Source organism: Macaca nemestrina, chromosome 6 (assembly GCF_043159975.1).
Source record: "Macaca nemestrina isolate mMacNem1 chromosome 6, mMacNem.hap1, whole genome shotgun sequence".
NCBI lineage: Eukaryota > Metazoa > Chordata > Mammalia > Primates > Cercopithecidae > Macaca > Macaca nemestrina.
The window spans coordinates 76,413,654-76,433,433 of NC_092130.1; the positions used below are offsets into that span (position 1 = coordinate 76,413,654).

Below are 19,780 nucleotides of genomic sequence, written 5' to 3' on the forward strand. Positions count from 1 at the left end.
GCCAGGCATGGTGGCGGGCGACTGTAGTCCCAGCTACTCAGGAAGCTGAGGCAAGAGAATCACTTGAACCCGGGAGACAGAGGTTCCAGTGAGTCCAGATCACACCACTGCACTCCAGCCTGAACGACAGAGCGAGACCCTGTCTCAACAACAACAACAACAACAAAATGACTACAGAAGTTAAATATTTTGGTATATTTGCTGGATATTTATTTCTTTCACCATCGGACCATGTTTTTTCTTCTAGATGGTATTTTTCGTTTTTGTCTAGATTATATATTTTTTCTCTTTGTGTGAATAATCCCTTAATGTATTAAAGACATTTACTTTTGGTTTATTATATGTAAAGTAAATATTTTCTATAAGGTTTCCTTTGGCATTTAATTTTATTTGCAATTATTTTTAGAAATAATTTTATTTTCGCTTGTTATATTACAGTGCATGAGCAAAAAGACCAACCAAAAAATAAAAAATACAAAGAAAAGTAAATTCTATGATGCTTAAAGAAGAGACAAAGGAAAATGACCTGAAGTAACATCAAGATATGTTGGGGTATCAGGGAATGGAGAGATGACAAGATAATTAAAATGGAAAGAAACTGAGGCAGTACATGAGAGTCATGACTATTCTGAAGTAAATACAACTTTCTTTTTTTTTAATTTGGAGTGATACATAAAAGAATATAATTGGATTACTTTTGCGAGAGGAGGTATTTTCCTTTTGTGTCACTTTTCGGTGTCATAGTGAATTCTTATAATTTGTTGTTGCCTTAGTATCCATTTTGAATACCAGTTTAACTTTCTTATACTAGAAGCAAGGTTCAGTCATGCTTGACACAGTTTCCAATTCTATACCTCACCCAAGTAGCTCAAGCCAGTGGCCAGAGATAACTCAGATCCATCTCTTCTGCCTAGCCTAGTGGACTGGGCTCTCCCTTTCTTTAGAGGAAAGATTGAGGCATTTGCCCACAAACTTAAAGTGACCCAAACTCTATTTCCTCATATATACTGCTAGTTGCCACTTCTCTCTGTTTCTGCTTGACCCTTCATTTCTGCCTTGTGCAACTCAGGAAGGAAGTCTGCCCTCCTGACTCATGCCCACCTTGCCCAGGATCTGTAAGTAAAAAAATCTTTGCAGTTGTATTCTATTGTGGCAGTGTATTGAATTTGCACATTCCATCTGCCTCAAGCTGGATTTTCCCCAGAACACAAGGGAGAATACAAGGTTGGACTCACAGTGCAAGAGCAATGATCAGTCTGGCATAAACTAGACATGGGCCAAAGGAGTCACAAGAGCATCTCCCAGTACAAGCAGTTATCCCATGTGAGGGATCCCCTGGTTACTGGTTGGACAACTAGTCATTAGGTCATCCACCAAGTCAAAGAAGTACCCTGTAAAAATACCCATGTCCAGCTCCCCTTCATTTTCCATTAGGACAGGGTTGCTAACCACTCTGGTCCTGGAACCCGTATTTAGTTTGGTGCTCTCAAAATACCTCTCCCTACTTTCTTCCTCCTTCTCTTCTTCTACCTCTTCTCATTCTCCTGGCTAATCCCCTTCTAATTCCTCCCCATTTTCCTTTTGTTTCCCCTTTATTCATCCTTCCTTCATCTTTGCCCTAAAGACCTTTGTATCCTCTGTTGCCACAACTCTAAAAACAGATGCTCTATATTAGGATTTAATGGGTATGTTGGATTGTGGTCTGTTATAGAAGTATCATATATCTGATCTCTTTCTCTAAATTCTGGATTACATGAAGAAGAGAATTTTAAAATCTTATTTTCTTATGCAGGTAGATCTAGACCCTTGACAATTTTTCTCTTAATTCATTACTCCCATTAAAGTCCTGGTCTTTTTCACACAAATCTTCTTGCCTTTATTCTGTTCCAACTCACATTCTTATTTTTTAATGGTCCCTAATGTAAATGTTGGCACAAGCCACTCTATTAGATACTTTAAAAGTATATTTATAGAAGTTTATTCTTCCAGATCCTTTCAATACAGTATAACCCAATTAAAGACAATATATCTAATGTCATTCTATTTGACATGATTTTAGATGTTGCTCACAGAAGGTAAAAGCTTTGATATGGTTCCAAAGTAAATTTATTAAATTTCTCCTAGAAAACTTACATTCCTCTGCTTTTGCATACTTCAGTTTATGTCATTTAGAGTAGCTGTGTATATTTCATTAGGGATGCTAATTGATCTCAACACAGTATTTAAAGAAAATACCTTCAGCCTACAAAGTTCCTTTGTTAATGCTTAAGATGTTGCTTGCATTGTTTATAGCATCTTAACTGGTACAAACCAAAAAAGAAATCTAATTTATGTTTCCCTAAATCTTATCTTAGGTTCACTTAATTCTTAATTTCTACAAGAGTATTGTAATATTTCACAGCAGAGGTAACTTCCCAGAATATTGTATATAAGGAATATTCTTTTTCTGATGTTGTAAATGTTGTCTGGATAGAACTTCTGTTGCTACCATTTTAAACATTTTCAGAGCGTAATTGATTTTACTGTCAAAAATGTTTTCATGGCAATTGACATATCTCAGCCTCAAAAGAAAGATATACGCTTTCAAAAATCAGAAGGATTTGGCTCCAATCACAAAGGCATTTAGAAGTAAGTTGTCTGATTCATGATGGGATTTTAGGAGTTATTTAGTTCTCAGTTTTCATGCCAGTAACAGTGGGAGGGATGAGGAAAAGGTGATACTCATTAAGACACACAAGCTGTATTAATCCTAAGAATCCATTGGTACTGGAATTAGGTTTGTATACAGTCCTGCTGTTTTAATGTATACATATCGCATTCCAGTTAAATTAGAAATGTAAAATTTTGGCAAATTCCTTTTGTAATCCAAGCTTAAATTTCACTGTTTAAAAATATTAATAATGTCTTCCATCTCTTAAAGGGATACGTTAAAAGTTAAATGAATAATACCCATAAAGAATTCAACACAATGCCTGACCTAGGGTACATTTATAAGTGATAGCTATCATTAATATTTTTATTCTATATCACTTAACCTATAAAATAAATAAAAAAATACTACCATATTATTGATTACCCTTATCTATCCTGAATCCTTTAAATAGGAGTTCATTAATGTATAATTGTTCGATAATCCCAGCTGCTTAAACATCTTCAAGAGCTGTCTAACATTACTACAAATTCTAAACTGTGTAAAACTGGACTATGTTCTAGCATCTTCCTTTTCAAGTTGTACATCAACAACTCAATAGACAATTAGCTTAATTGGCATTGTATAGAAAATAATAACATAAACATTCTTTATACTGATGTGGTTTTAATATTTTGACCTAGAGGCAGACTTATGCATCAGGTCAACTTGCTGGCTATAAGAGTAGTTTGGGGCCGGGTGTGGTGGCTCAAGCCTGTAATCCCAGCACTTTGGGAGGCCAAGACAGGCGGATCACGAGGTCAGGAGATCGAGACCATCCTGGCTAACACGGTGAAACCCTGTCTCTACTAAAAAATACAAAAAACTAGCCAGGCGAGGTGGCGGGAGCCTGTAGTCCCAGCTACTCGGGAGGCTGAGGCAGGAGAATGGTGTGAACCTGGGAGGCAGAGCTTGCAGTGATTTGAGATCCGGCCACTGAACTACAGCCGGGGCAATAGAGCAAGACTCTGTCTCAAAAAAAAAAAAAAAAAAAAAGAGTAGTTTGGTGATGCTCTCCAACATTTAAAATTTAAAAACATAAAAATTATGTACTACAGGTAAATTTATTCACAGTGGTCAAGTGAACATTTTAGAATTCATTCATTTTAGTGGGGACTGAATTTCTCTAAAAACTATATTGTTTGACAATGTGTTTCTTTTTAGATCAAATCGTTTCTTTTGTATTAAACAATGCAACTTGGCATCTCAACTTGCTACATTCACAAGCTGTTATGAAGCCACTGTTAGAAGAAAATGTGGAACCTACTTTTGAGTGAGCTTAAGGTCACATCTCTATATATAAAAAAAGATTGTCATGATGGAAAGATAGAAATTGAATTTCTAAACTCGTACAACAAATACCACATAGACCTTTTGTGCACATATAACTTTCTTAATCAACAGTAGGCTTATTATTATCAGGACATTGACACCATTAATATTAAGTAGTCTCACAGTTATGATCCACCTGCCTAAGCTGTTTGGCTCAGAGAAACAGCCACAAATATATGAATATTTTTTCTTCTATTTTTACTCAGCTCTTTCCCTCTGTATAGAATAGTATCAGAAGCAATGTACTTAAAAATGTGTGCCATTAAAATACTTAATGTTTACAATGCAGCATTATTAATAATAGGGCAGGGAAAGGGCACAAAAGTTTATCGAGTGTTTCCTATTAGCTGTTTCTCTGTTGGGCACCTTTTGACTAATCTCTCCCACTTAATATTCACAACTCCCCTTTGAGATGGACAGCAGTATCCTAACCTTATTATTGAAATCCTTATAGATTAATAACCAGCTCAGGACGAAGTTCTAGGATCTCAATTAGTCTTAATCCAATCATGTGATTCTTATAATATATAATACTTTAAAATCCATCAAAATAATGTGTGCATTTAATGCATTTGCCTATATATGGTGTGAACATTTAAAACATATTTTTGCCAGGTGTGGTGGCTCACTCCTCTAATCCCAGCACTTTGGGAGGCTGAGGCACATGGATCACCTGAGTTCAGGAGTTCAAGAGCAGCCTGGCCAATACAGCAAAACCTCGTCTTGACTTAAAAATACAAAAATTAGCTGGGCATGGTGGTAGGTGCCTGTAGTCCCAGCTACTAGAAAGGCTGAGGAAACAGGAGAATCGCTTGAATTGGGGAGATAGAGTTTGTAGTGAGCCAACGCCACACCACTACACTCCAGCCTGGACAACAGAACAGGACTCTGAAAAAAAAAAAAAAAAAAAAAAAAAAAGAAAGGCGTATTTTGATCTGGAGAAATATTTCAAATATATTTAAGATCTAAACAATTGGATTGGATTCAATCCTTAGCAACTAACTCAGACTACATTGTTGGATGACCAACTTATTTTTTTATTTCTTAAAATCTTGTTTCCTAGCACTGTTGTTCTCCCAGTTCTCTGTCTTCTGTTGGATTCCCACCATTCATGGTGATTTTTTTCCACATTTTGCTTAGACTCTGAGGAATGAAATATTTCCCTGGGCTGGTTACCTTCTCTAGGAGGGAACACATGATGGACTATAGGCCATTCATCATTCAACATTTAGAAAACATATCTGTTATCTGGATATGATAGGATATGTTGCTGTTATTCATTGAGGTGTATCTACAAAAATAGCAAGAACAGTGTGCTTCCATCTATAAGGAAAGAGACCTTGTTCAACATTCAGATATACATGTTGGCAATATGTTTGTAGAAACTTTGCCTTATAGCCTTTCTTATTTTGGATCTACAGGATTCTTCTGGTTCCTACTATGGCCTGGAATAGAATGTGGGGAGTAATTTTTTCTAATGCATTGGAGAAATAGTTTTTCTAAAAATGAACTAGTTAGGAATACTGTGCTAGTCAAGGGAACTTGGAGGTAATTAATCCTAAATCATCAGAGTTTTTGAAAGCTATTTATGTCATCAAGTAGTAAAAAGTGTTTGACAGTATAATTTATCACATTGATATCTAAACTGGAAAAACTTTATATAGTTTATGGAGTTGGCATTTAAAATTTCACAGAATTTTTTTGTGACAGACTTTGATAATACAATTTCTTATCAGGTAAGAAGCAGCAGAAAAGCGTTAACATTAAGAAGTACCATCAGTGTAACTGCTGAGAAAATGGGGAGGAATGAGTGTTACATAGTATGATCTTCCTGCCTTCTCACCCCCAACACTTTCATATTAAATCAAGTGATAGTTCCACTAAGGAGGGATGGGTAAATTACAAAAATGCTGAATTGCCTTTTTTTCTCCTAACCAATGAATATATATATATATATATATATATATATATATATATATATATATATATAGTTTTCTGCTAAAAGCATTTACAAAAATGGGATCTCTTTCATATGGAGGAACAACTATTATAGACTTTTATACTCTCTATCCAATGGGCCTGCCTTTGTAGAATAGAAAGAGATGATGGCTTGGACATTTTAGGGAACCAATACTTGGTGAAGCAAAAAGCTCTGAAACCCCTGCCAAGTCTGGCACTGAACTGTGCTTTGACAACCATACAGCAGAGGAGTTGTAAGTTCTCTCCTGTTGCAATACTTTGCAAATGTCAAAATAGTCCATTATGCAAGCCTGCCAATCTTCCTCAAAGCTCTCCATTCAGTTTAAGGGAAGAACATAGATGGTAATCAAATGTCTTTGATTCAAACAGCATTACAGCTGACACATGAAAAGATTCAAAGAAAAGAGAAAATAAACAGATTTCACAACTTCCATATTCTTAACAAGAAAGACTCATTGCTCAATTGAATGAGAATTTCCTATAGCCTTGACAGCCAGACTTTGAAAGAGTCACTAAGCATTTTTGTACAGTCTTTTAAAATACAAATGTGCAATTAAAATGTATACAATTAAAAGTATGAATGTAACTTCAATTTTCTAGTGCTAATTAATACAGTGTAAAGTATGTCATCAGAGATGGCCACAGAGGACATGAAGAGTGACAGAGAGAGGTTGTATAGCATAGTGGTTAAGAGTGTGGGTTCAGGAATCAGACCTGCTAGATTTAAATCCCAGCTCTACAACCAAATGTAAAACCTCGGTCAATATTCAATCTATTGAGCACTTCTTTGTCTCAATTTCCATATATCTCTCTCATCTAATTGTTTTGAGAATTAAATGTATATTATGGAGCTGGGAAGATGGCACAGTAGGAAGCACCAAAAATCTGTCTCCATATCTGAACAATAATTACACTGGAAAAATCTGTCTCATATAATTTTTTGTAACTCTGGATTCTGTTAAGGCTTGTAACTTCCAGGGAAAGACTTGGACAGCAAATTGTGGTTAATTTTATGACAGGCAGCTGGGTATGAGTGCTGAGAGCAGTTCACTAAAAGGTTGTAGGAGCCAGGGTAAGAAAAAAAAAAAGTGTTCTCCAAGTATCAAAGATCTGTGCTGTGGTTGCTTATTGTTGCATTTGATCACAGAGGTGCCAACAAAGGTGTGAGTGGCTATTGCTTTTGCACATTCCTCCATTTTTAAAGCCCCTCCCTTCTGCTAACTCTGTTAACATTACCTCCAGGGTATTTAAAGGGCCAGCACTCTTCTCTACTTTCATTATTCTCTTTATTTCCTTTTAGAGCACCATACATTAAAGATTGGGCCATCAGAAAGCAATTGCATATAAGGGGAAAAAAATAAAAGTGATCATGCATGTCCAGGGAAAGATTCAGGTTCAGAAAACACCTTGAGAATACTTTAAGTTTAGATGTCAGTCTAATTCTGAGCCCAGAGAAGACTGCAATGATTAAGAAAAAAAAAAGAAAACAATAAACAAAAAAGAATAACAAAAAATAGCAAGCTTGAGGGGGGGAAATATGATTTCCAGAATTATCAGATTGGTTGATTCAAATGCCCCATTTTCAACAAAAAAATTATAAAGCACACCAAGAAAGAGGGAAATATGGCTCATTCAAAGGAAAAAAACAAGTCGAACATACCAGCCATGAAAAAGATCTGATTGTAGATCTTTTAGACAATAACTTTAAAATGTCTTAAAGTTGCTTAAAGAATCAAAGGAATACGTGCAGAAAGTTCAGAGAAAAACATATTAACAAAATAGAAATGTCAACAAAGAGATAAAAAGGGACCAAAAAGAAATTCTAGAGCTGAAAACACAAAAATTGAAATAAAAAATTGACTAAGGAGATTCAAAGACAGATTTGAGCAGGCAGAATAAAGAATCAGTGAACCTGAAGGTAAGACAATTGAAATGATCAAGTCTGAGAAACAGAAAGAAAAAAGATTAAAGAAAAGAAAAGAAAACTGAATGGAGCCTAAGAAACTTGTAGAGTACCATTAAGCAAATCAACATGCGCATTATGATAGTTCCATAAGGAAAGAGAGATAAAAGAAAAGAGAATATTAGGAAAAATAATGGCCAAAAGCGTCTCAAATTTGATAAAAGATATGAATATAAACACCCAAGAAGCTCAATGAACTTCAAGTAAGATGAACTCAGAGATCCACAAGGCACATTACAATCAAACTCTCTAAAGCCAAACACAAAGAGAGAATTCAAAGGTTTCATTAAAGAAAATGACTTGTAACATAAAAGGGCCATATTTTCCTCTTTCTTGGTATGCTTTGTAATTTTTTGTTGAAAATTGACGTTTAAATCAAATAGTTTGGTAATTCTAGAAATCATATTTTCCCCTTCCTAAGGTTTCCTGTTTTGGTTATTTTTCTTTGTTTGCTTATTGCTTTCTATTTTTCTTAATTGTTGAAGTCTTCTCTGTGCTCAGAATCAGACTGACATCTAAACTTAAGGTATTATCAGGTTTTTTCTCTGAGCCTGAACTTTTCCCTTTTAATTGTTTTTCCTATATATGCAGTTCTTTTCTGAATGGCCAGATCTTTAATGTCTGGTGCACAAAAAAGAAAAAAAGAGAATAGTGAAAGTAGGGAAGAGTACTGGCTCTCTAAATCTCCTGAAAGTAATGTTAGCAGAAGGGAGGGGCTTTAACAATGGAGGAATGTGCAAAAGCAATAACCACCCACACCTTTGTTGCTACCTCTGTGATCAAATGCAGCAATAAGTTTATCAGAAGTTCATCAGAAGGTTTCTCATTCGAAGCTTCAGGTGAAAGAAGTCAGTGGACCTATATATTAAAAGGGCCAAAACAAAACAAAACAAAACTGTCAAACAAGAATTTGATATCTGGCTAAACTGTGCTTCAAAACTGAGGGAGCACTTAGACATCCCCAGATAAAGAAAATCTGAAGGAATCTACTACCCTGAGACTTATAATGCCAGGAATTCTCAAGGGCGTCTTGGAGGGTGAAATGAAAAAAGACTATGCAATAACTCAAAGCCATAAAATTAAATAAATGTTTCAATAAGGGAAAACATATGGCAATTATAAAAGCTAGCATTATTCTAACAAAGGCTTATAACTCTACTTTTTAATGTACATAACTTAAGAAACAAATACATTTTTAAAATATTGTTTAACAGCTAGTATTAATACAACTTTAATTAGAACTCCACGTGTTTTTCTACACAATTTAAAAGACTTTAAAAATACTTATTACTTTGTTTTGGGGCATACTATCTCTAAAGGCATAATTTTATGATATCAAAAACTGAAAGGGATGGGACAGGGCTATAAAGAAACTATTTATATTTTATTAGAATTAATCTGACATAAATTTATGCAGGAAAATATAATCCTTACGGTAACAACAAAGAAAATAGCTACAGAATATACAATAAGGAAAATAAGAAAGAAATGCAAACACTTCACTACAAAAATTTCAGATAAATACAAAATTTGTAATGTAGGAAATGAAAGTCAAAACCCTACAAGATATTTAGAAACAGAAAGCTATCACAGAAGTCTCTTTTTATCGGTAATTGCTTTAAATGTATATGTATTAAATTATCTAATCAAAAAACAGAGATATGCATAACAGATTTAAAAAAAAAAACTACATAATCCAACTATATTCTGTTTACCAGAGACTAATTTGAGAACCAAAGACACAAATAGATTGAAAGTAAAAAGGAAGGAAAATGATGTTTCAGGCAAATCGTAAACAAAAGAGATCAGGAGCAGCTATACTAATATCAAACAAAACAAACTTTAAATCAAAAAACGTACAAGTGATAAATCAGATAGTGCATATTAATTAAAGATTCAATACAGCAACAAGAAATAACAATTATAATAATCACAAACATTTACATGCGTAATCACAGATTATCAAAATACATGAAGCAAAAACTGACAAAACTGAAGAAAGAAATAGACAGGTAAACAATAGTATCTGGAGACTTCAATACCCCACTCTCGCTAAAGTATAAAACAATCAGACAAAAATAAGGCACATAGAACACTCAAATAATGCATCAGATCAACTAAATCCAACAGATGTATACAGGACATTCTACCCATGAACAATGGCATACACATTTTTCTCAAGTCAACATGTAACATTTTCCAGAATAGACCATATGTTAGGCCTGAAATTATGTCTTAATAGATTAAAATGTAGATATAATATTCTCTGACCACAATGAGAGGAAGTCAGAAATCAATAACAGAAAAAAATGGAAAATTCACAAATTATTGAAAATGAAACAACATACTTTTAAACAATTAATGAAATAAAGAAGAAATTACAAGGGAAATTAGAAAATTCTTAGAGACAAATGAAAACAAAAACAGAATATATCAAAATTTATTGAACCACTAAAACCAGTGCTAAGGGAGAATTTTGTGGCTATAAATGGTAACATTGAAAAACAAGAAAGATCCCAAGTCAACAACCTAACTTAATAATTTAAGGAATTAGGAAAAGAAGAGCAAACTAAATCCAAAGCAAGCTGGATAAAGAAAAAATCAGAGGGCCGGGCGCGGTGGCTCAAGCCTGTAATCCCAGCACTTTGGGAGGCCGAGACGGGCGGATCACGAGGTCAGGAGATCAAGACCATCCTGGCTAACACGGTGAAACCCCGTCTCTACTAAAAAATACAAAAAACTAGCCGGGCGAGGTGGCAGGCGCCTGTAGTCCCAGCTACTAGGGAGGCTGAGGCAGGAGAATGGTGTAAACTCGGGCAGCGGAGCTTGCAGTGAGCTGAGATCCGGCCACTGCACTCCAGCTTGGGCGACAGAGCGAGACTCCATCTCAAAAAAAAAAAAAAAAAAAAGAAAAGAAAAAATCAGAGATTAGTGCAAATATTTAAAAAATAGAGAATAGAAAATCAATTTAAAGATTAATGAAACAAAAGGTAATTTTTTAAAAGACCAAGAAAACTGATAAAATTTTAGTTAAATGTACTAAAAAAAATCTATTAATAATATCAGAAAAAAAAGTGGAGATATTTCTACAGATTCTATAGGAATAAAAAGTATTATTTAAAAAGTACTATGAACAATTGTGCACCAACAAATTAGATAACCTAGATGAAACCAAAAACTTCTAGAAGTGCAGTAACTACCAAGACTAAATTACAAGGAAATGGAAAATCTGAATATGCCTGCAATTGGTAAGGAGATTGAATCAGCAGTCAAAGATTTTCAGACAAAGTCCTAGAGGTGATAGTTTCACTAGTGATTCTACCAAACATTTAAAAAATTAAACCAATCATTCTCAGACTTTTCCAAAAGTTGAATAGGAGGGAATACTTCCCAACTCATTCTATAAGGCCAACATTATCTGAATACCAGTCAGATGAAATTACTACAAGAAAAGAAAACTATGATCAATTTTCCTTATGAGCATTTATGTAAAATTTCTCAACAAAATAACAGAAAATAAAATTCAGCAGCATATTGAAAGTTTTATACACAATGAGCAAGTGGAATATATTCCTGGAATGCAAGGATAATTCAACATACAAAAACTGATCAATGTCATATATGATATTAATGGACTAAAGAAAAAAACACATAGTTATCTCAATTGACACAGAAAAAGCTTTCAAGAAAATTCGGCATCCTTTCATGATAAAAATTCTCAAGAAAATAAGAATGGATGGAAATATCTCAACATAATTAAAGGCATACATTAAAAACCTGCAGTAAACATCACAATAGTAAAAGACTAAAAGCTTTTCCCCCAAGATGAAGAACCACTCAAGGATAACTGCTTTTACCAATTTTAGTCAACATAGTATTACTGGACATTCTAGCCAGAGCAATCAGACAAGAAAAAGATATAAAAGGCAAACAAATTACAAACGAAGAAGTAAAATTATCACCATTCACATAGTATATAAACTTATATGTAGAAAACTAAAGATTCCACACAAAAAAAAAAATACTCGAAAAGCTAATAAATTTGGCAAAGTAGTAGGATGCAAAACAAACAAGTGAAAATCAGTTGCATTTCTATATGCTGACAACAAACAACCTGAAAGAGAAATTACTAAACTATTTTATTTATAATAACATAAAAAACTGTAAAATATTTAGCAATTAACTTAAAGTGGTAAAAGACTTGCACAATGAAAACTACAAAACATTGCTGAAAGAAATACATGAAAACATAAATGGAAACACATTTTATGTTCATGAATTAGAAGATGTAATATTATTAAGATAGTAGTGCTACTCAAAGCAATCTATAGATTCAATGTAATCCCTATACAAATCTCATGATGTTTTTTGTAGAAATAGAAGAAAATCCTAAAATTCAAGTGGAATCTTAAGGGATGCCAAATACCCAAATCAATTTTGAAAAAGAAGTGTGGAAAAGTCATACTCCCAGATTTTATAACTTACTACGAATCCACAGTAATCAATACAGTGTGGTACTGCACAGAGACAGACATGTAGACAGATGGAATAGAATAGAATGCTCAGAAATAAAGCCTTATATATATGGTCAAACAATTTTTCACAAGGTTGTCAACCATGCAATAGGGAAAAGGCAGTCTTTTCAAAAAATAGTGCTGGGAAAATTGGATATCCTCTTACAAAAGAATGAAGGTGGATCTTTACCTAAAGCCATATACAAGAATTAACTCAAAATAGATCAAAAGTATTAAACTAATAAAAACTTATTAGAAAATATAGGGCTGAAGCTTTACTACTTAGATTTGTCAGTGCTTTCTTAGATATGATACTGAAGGTACAGATAACACAAGAAAAAAGAGACAAATTTTTCTTTATAAAAATGTTTTAGAACTGTACATCTGTGTTATTCTGTTTTATGTTGTTATAAAGAAATACCTGAAGCTGGGAAATGTATAAAGATGAGAGGCTTATTTCACTCATGGCTTCTCAGGCTGTACAAGAAGCATGGCACCAGCATTTGCTTCTAATGAAGCCTCAGGAAACTTTCAATCATGGCAGAAGGCAAAGGGGGAGCAAGATACATTACGTGGCAATAGAGAGTGAGCAAAAGGGAGATGCCAGGTTCTTTTAAACAACCAGCTCTCACATGAACTTATAGAGTGGAAATTCACTCATTACTGTGGGGAGGGCACTAAATTTTTCATGAGGGATACAGCCCCATGGTCCAACCACCTCCAGTTCAGCCTCATATCCAAGATTAGGGGTTATATTTCAATATGAGATTCTGGGGGGACAAATGTCCAAAGTATAGTAGTGAGAGGTGAAGCCAGCTGGGTTTCTGCGTCCGGTGGGGACTTGGAGAACTTTGCTGTCTAGCTGGAGGAATATAAACGCACCAATCAGCACTCTGTGTCTAGTTAAAAAACTGTAAATGCACCAATCAGCACTCTGTAAAAACACACCAATCAGTGCTCTGTGTCTAGCTAAAGGATTGTAAATGCACCAATCAGCACTCTGTAAGAACACACGAATCAGCACTCTGTGTCTAGTTAAAGGATTATAAATGCACCAATCAGCTCTGTGTAAAATGGAGCAATCAGCACTCTGTAAAATGGACCAATCAGCAGGATGTGGGTGGGGCCAAATAAGGGAATAAAAGCTGGCCACCTGAGCCAGCAGCGGCAACTGCTTGGGTTCATTTCCATGCTGTGGAAGGTTGTTCTTTGGCTCTTCACAGTAAATCTTGCTGCTGCTCACTCTTTGGGTCTGCACTACCTTTACGAGCTGTAACACTCACCACAAGGGTCTGTGGCTTCATTCCTGAAGTCAGTGAGACCATGAACTCACCAGGAGGAACAAACAACTCTGGACGCGCCATCTTTAAGAGCTGTAACACTCACTGTGAAGGTCTGCGGCTTCATTCCTGAAGTCAACAAGACCACAAACCCACTGGATGGAAGAAATTCTGGACACATCTGAACATCTGAAGGAACAAACTCTGGAAACACCATCTTTTAAGACCAGTAACGCTCACCGTGAGGTTCCGCGGCTTCATTTTTTAAGTCAGTGAGACCAAGAACCCACCAGAAGGAACCGATTCCGGACACAACAGCATCGAAAGATATTATCAACAGAGAGAATTAGCAACCTGTGGAATGAAAGAGAATATTTGAAAATGTTAAGTCTGATACAGGATTAATACCTAGGTTACGTAGAAAATCGTTGAAACTCAACCACAAAAAATAAACGTAATTCAAAAATGGGCAAAGAAATGAGTGTATATATATATCTTTTTAAAGAAGGTATACAAATGGCCAATAAGCACATGAAGAGATGCTTAATATCACTAATCATTAGGGATATGCAAATCAAAACTGTAATGAAATATTGCCTTGTACCCATTAACATGGCTCCCTTTAAAAAAAAAAAACCCTGAAAATAACAAGTATCAGTGAGTGTGTAGAGAATTGAGAACCCTTATACCCTGTTGGTAGGAATGCCAATTGTCAATTGTTATAGCTGCTGTTGAATAAAAGAGTAAAATATTTCCTCAAAGATTAAAAATAAAATTACCATATAATCCAGCTAAACTACTACTGACTATATATTTTAAAAATTGATAAAAAGGTCTTGAGATATTTATACACCCATGTTCATAGCGGCAGTATTCACAACAGCTAAAATATAGAAGCAATTCAAGTGTCCATTGTGAAATGAATGGATAAGCAAAATGTGAGCTATGTATGATGGAATATTACTCAAGCTTAAAAGTGAAGGAAAATTATGACATAGGCTGTATAACATGAACAAAACTTGAGGATATTATGCTAAATGAAATAAGCTGGTCACAAAAAGGTAAATAAGACAAATTCCACTTATGTGAGGTACTTAGAGTGGTCAAAACTATGCAGGAAGAAAGTAGAATGCTGGTTTCCAGGGGTTGAGGAGGGGGGAAATTGGGAATAATTTTTAAATGAGCAAAACTTTTAGTTTTACAATATGAAAAGAGTTAAGAATGATGATGGTGATGGCTGCACAAAATTTTGAATTTATTAACGTCACTAAACTGTACACTTAAAAATGCTTAAAATTGTAAATAAATTGTATGTTGTATTTCACCACAATAAAAAAAAAAATTGTTTCTTGCAGGTAAAGTGTTTAGAGCACTTAAACACTCAACATTATTAAGTATCATTATCTAGTACAAACACATATTTTAATATTATATTTATATTATAACACACATATTTTTATATTGTATCTATACTATGTCACACAGATTTTTATGTGTGTTGTACTAGATAATGAGACCAAGGAGACCAAGGCTGTGACAGGAACTAGAAAATAAAGATTGACATTAGAAAGCCAATCTAGTACAGTGCTTCTCAAAGCATGGCCAGGGGATTGGTGTTCACCTGTGATCTCCTTGCTACTTGTTCATGATGAAATAAGTATGTACAGAGTAAGCATTTAGAAAATTTCACAGAAACTTAAAAAAAAAGTCTGTAGAATCTAATAATAAAAAGTTGGATATTGTATTCTGTATGTATTTGATATTTTAATTTTTATTTCTACTGCATCTTTTTAATTTAATTTTACATAATTGAATTGGAAATGTTTTCAGGCTGATCTCTTATTACACATAGTCTAAGGCATTTGTCTCATGTATGTATGATGTGAAGTCTGTCAAGATTTTTTTTAACCTAAACCTTCCTGTTTTTGAAAGTGACTAATATTCTCTGCCTTAAAATTTTTTCAGTGGAATAATTATTTCCACCAAGAAGGAAAGTATGAATGTCCAAATTAATAGACTTAATATTTTAAGGCAGAAAAATTACTTAATATTTTAAGGTAGAAATATATCAAGTGATCCAATATTTACCTGCAAAGTATTGTGCCTGATGCTGTTGAGTGTAAAAACCAATCATACAGAATTTCTGCTTTCAAGAAGTTTACAGTCCCAGTAAAATCTGGAGACATTTTTGGAACTTAATTCTTGCTTTACATAAGAATAAATATTATTAACTTCTTGGTTAGAACAAGACCTGTGGAACAAGAAGTGGTTCATCAAATTGTTCTCAGGGATTTGCACCATATAACAAAGGATATTTTCATCCAGTCAAAATATCCATTAAAAAAAGTGATGGTTGATTTTTACTCAGTCTTCTATGACTGCAAACTAATAGTTACAATTTGTTGTACAAGAAGCATTTTTTTTTTCCAATAATAGTAGGTTCTTGTCACATAGCCCAATTGAAAGGACTCCATTTTATGAGCAAATCGTCCCCTTTCCCCTCTGAACCTCTGAAAGGAATAGAGGGGATAAAGTGGGTTCTGAGTAAAAAAGTATAATTTAGACAGATAAAATAAGATTCAGAGGAGAATTTTGTGACAATATGGAGACACAAAAATAAAGAAATGGAATCTATTGGTAGAATAGGCCTATTGTATCCTTTCTTCATGCCTTGTCCGTAGATGATTTTTCAATGTATAAATGAATTTATAGGGACAAAAAGTTAGACTTTATCTGTTAGCCAAGTACATTGTTGTCAGTGAACAACTTCCACCAGTCTATCAATTTATATTATAAAGTTATCCTTTCTTGTAAAATAAGCCATCTGTGTGAAAATAATTCTTTTTAATCTGTGATCAAATTAATACATAAATATTTATCTTTCTTATGTGAAGCCTTCAATTTGGCTAAGGAAAGGTATTTTTTCTAAATGTTGCTTGAGCAATCCCATTTTACCTGAACTAATTTAAAATGAGGCCTTCATTTATATCAGCAGAGGCTGACTTGTGTGGAGAAACTAATGTTATTGATCTATGTGGAAATTACACTGTGAGGTTCTCCTTAATTGTGTGTCAAAATCCAGTTGGCTACAGAGGATATTTATTGTCAACTTCTACCACAATATCATGTTTCATTGCCAACATTAAATTTAAGGTAAATGCAGAAATATATACCTGTTTCCAAAAAAGGCCAATAAAATGTAGTACATATTAATTCATACTTGAATGAATAAAAATTTAATTTTTTTGATGGAATATTCATTTTGAGGCACTCAGAAACCATTACAATATATCACATTTGTCGAAAAATAATGCACTCTTTTAGCTACAATAACATATGAGAAGTTAATATTCTTTTATACTGCAATAAGCATAATAGGCTGCTGTATGTAAGAATACTGTAGTGCATCCTTAAATAAATCCTGTATCTCTAAATTGTAGATATAATTTAAATATAAAATTATTTCATGCATAACATACACAATTTAATTTAAATATAAATTTAGAAAGAATTACAGTAAAAAGAGCTTCCTAATCATTCTTATTTTGAGTTTTCCTGTTATTTATTACTGTCTTCTTGGAGGGCAAGATTTCCATTTTTGTGAAAACACATTGAGGTGTTAGCCTGACATCACTAAATTACATGTGTTATCTCTCTCCATCTGGTACAATGGCAAGGCTGTTTGAAGAAATAGGATTCAGGGGAGCTGTATTTCTTAAGCAATACTGTTCCAAAAGAAATTTTCAATCATTTTTGGATAATTTTGCAAGAATATATTTAGAAGAGGTATATTCTATTCATATGATTCCAAATGATCTTACTTGGAAAGATATGTATTGTCATATATATCTTTAAGTGGTGGATATGAAATAAGTAAAGGAAAATTTTTACTACAGTTTAACTTCTGAAGTATAAATCCCTTGAAACCCTTAATATGTTGTTTGAGGGTTCTTTATTTTGGCTGTCTATTATTTGCTGATGTTAGACAAAAAATAAAATCGGTGACTCATTATCTCATTATTACAGCCAAAACCATATAAATATATATTCAGTATGCAAAGTATGATAGTGAAACATCTAGAAGACAGGTTCTGATTCAGTTACTCTCCAAACCTACTTATTGTTTCCATAATTTATCATGCATTGGAAATAATTCAAAAATATCCTTGAAACCAAGAATATGTTAGACATGCATCTCTTTTTGAGTTACCTTTTATATAAATGAAATATCATATAATTTTAGCAACATTTTTCATGTATTTTATAGAACATAAATCCAATTAATGTTGCACAGTCATTCACATTTCAATTGTATTGACATTATTTAAGTATTAACACTACATCTTTCTGCTTTCCTGAAGCACACTATCATTGACACTTGAGCCAAAGCCTGATCGGAGACAAGTTAATTCTACTGTTCTTGATTGATTTAAGTATTTTAAGTGAACAGTGGCCCCATTGCTATGTGACTTTGGTGAATTTTCAATTCATTCTACAAAGGTATTTTTCAGGTATCTAATACGTACTTTTATTATTCTAGACTTTTTATTTTTAAAATGTAGGGTTGTAAGTAGGAAGACAAATATAGTTTTAAATATAATCATATTATTATACATATGGGAAAGCAGGCTTAATGGCTTCATTAAGAGCCTTTGATATCCTTTTCCACTTCCTCACAAAATAACTGGGAAGACACAAAAAAGATTTAAAACATCAATAACTTGAAATTTAGTGCTGAGAGACAAGCCAAAATCTTGTAGGAACTTAAAAAATTATAGGACTTATGAAATTTAATTGAAGGAAAAAAACTACTGTTGAGACCTAAGTCCATTAGGCAATAATATATTCAGCTTCACACAACTACACTAGATAATCTAGAAAATAATGGTGATAGACATGCATTCAACCCTCATTTCTTACCTGATTCAGAGAATATACAAATCTGAACTGTGGCATAAATTCCTTTTCTCCCTTGGGGTTTGTTCTGTATTTCAATTCAGGCTACAACCCCAACACACACATGTGTATACCTCCCTCCAACAGGCACACACACACACACACACATACACACACATGATTTTCCTTGATAAGATAAAAATTCTAAATAACAATATGGTAAAAAATAAGAATGATAGAGTGTTTAGTCATCACACTTTACTCACTGAAGACAATTTTTTCATAAAAGTTTACAGTAATGTAGGAAAAGGGTAGAAATCCTAATTTTTCATGTAATTCTATAATATTCTATAACTCTGAGCAAGGTTTAGCATATAGAAAAGGTAAGCAATCATATAAAGCCTGTTTAAAACCTACAATTGCCCTTGGAGTTGAACATATCAAGTTTCTTTTCAAGTATTTATTGAAGCATAAACAGTAGGGCCGAAAGCAATGTTTTTCTTTTTCATCTTTTAAAAATTTATATCAGAGATATAAATTGTGATACCTGTGATATTATAATATCAAAGATTGATATCACAATCTCTGTGGGAGATTGTAAATGCAGTCCACCACTAACACAAATTATGCAGTCAAGTTTCCCACAATTGGGAAAATCACAGGGGTCAGCATATCTGGAATACAATGGATAAGCCTCACCCTGTGAAAACAACTTTTGTGATCATGGTATCTCCTCTGCCAGATAAGTAGAAAGGCAATCTTTTGACTCTTACCTATGAAAAATATTTACCCCAGTATCATTATCTCACATTATTCGAATACGAGTATTGAGAAAAAAAAAAGAAAACACGGAGCCAAGTAAGTATTGAAGAACATAAAAACAAAAAACAATATGAAGATTAATTAGAGGAACAGCATACTTCAAGAGATGATCTATTGTGACATGTAGAAGAAAGTATCTGGAATATGGTATTCCCTAATAATTGCAGTAAGTTTTGGCCTTCATGTATCAAGAGTTACAAGTTAATAGAGCCAAAAAAGAATGAGGATGGAGATCAAAAGCATCTACATGAAATAAAAAGAATAAGATAAAACAAGACAGAATACTAAAAATGGCTTTTAGTAG

The 19,780-nt window shown here is 33.6% G+C and overlaps 1 non-coding gene across 1 annotated transcript; it reads right to left on the reverse strand.

Moving 5' to 3' along the window:
- Positions 1–19,242: 19,242 nt before the first annotated feature.
- Positions 19,243–19,404, reverse strand: LOC112424833 (U1 spliceosomal RNA). The gene has a single exon (XR_003015774.1). It is a non-coding gene; the product is annotated as a U1 spliceosomal RNA (small nuclear RNA).
- Positions 19,405–19,780: the final 376 nt, after the last annotated feature.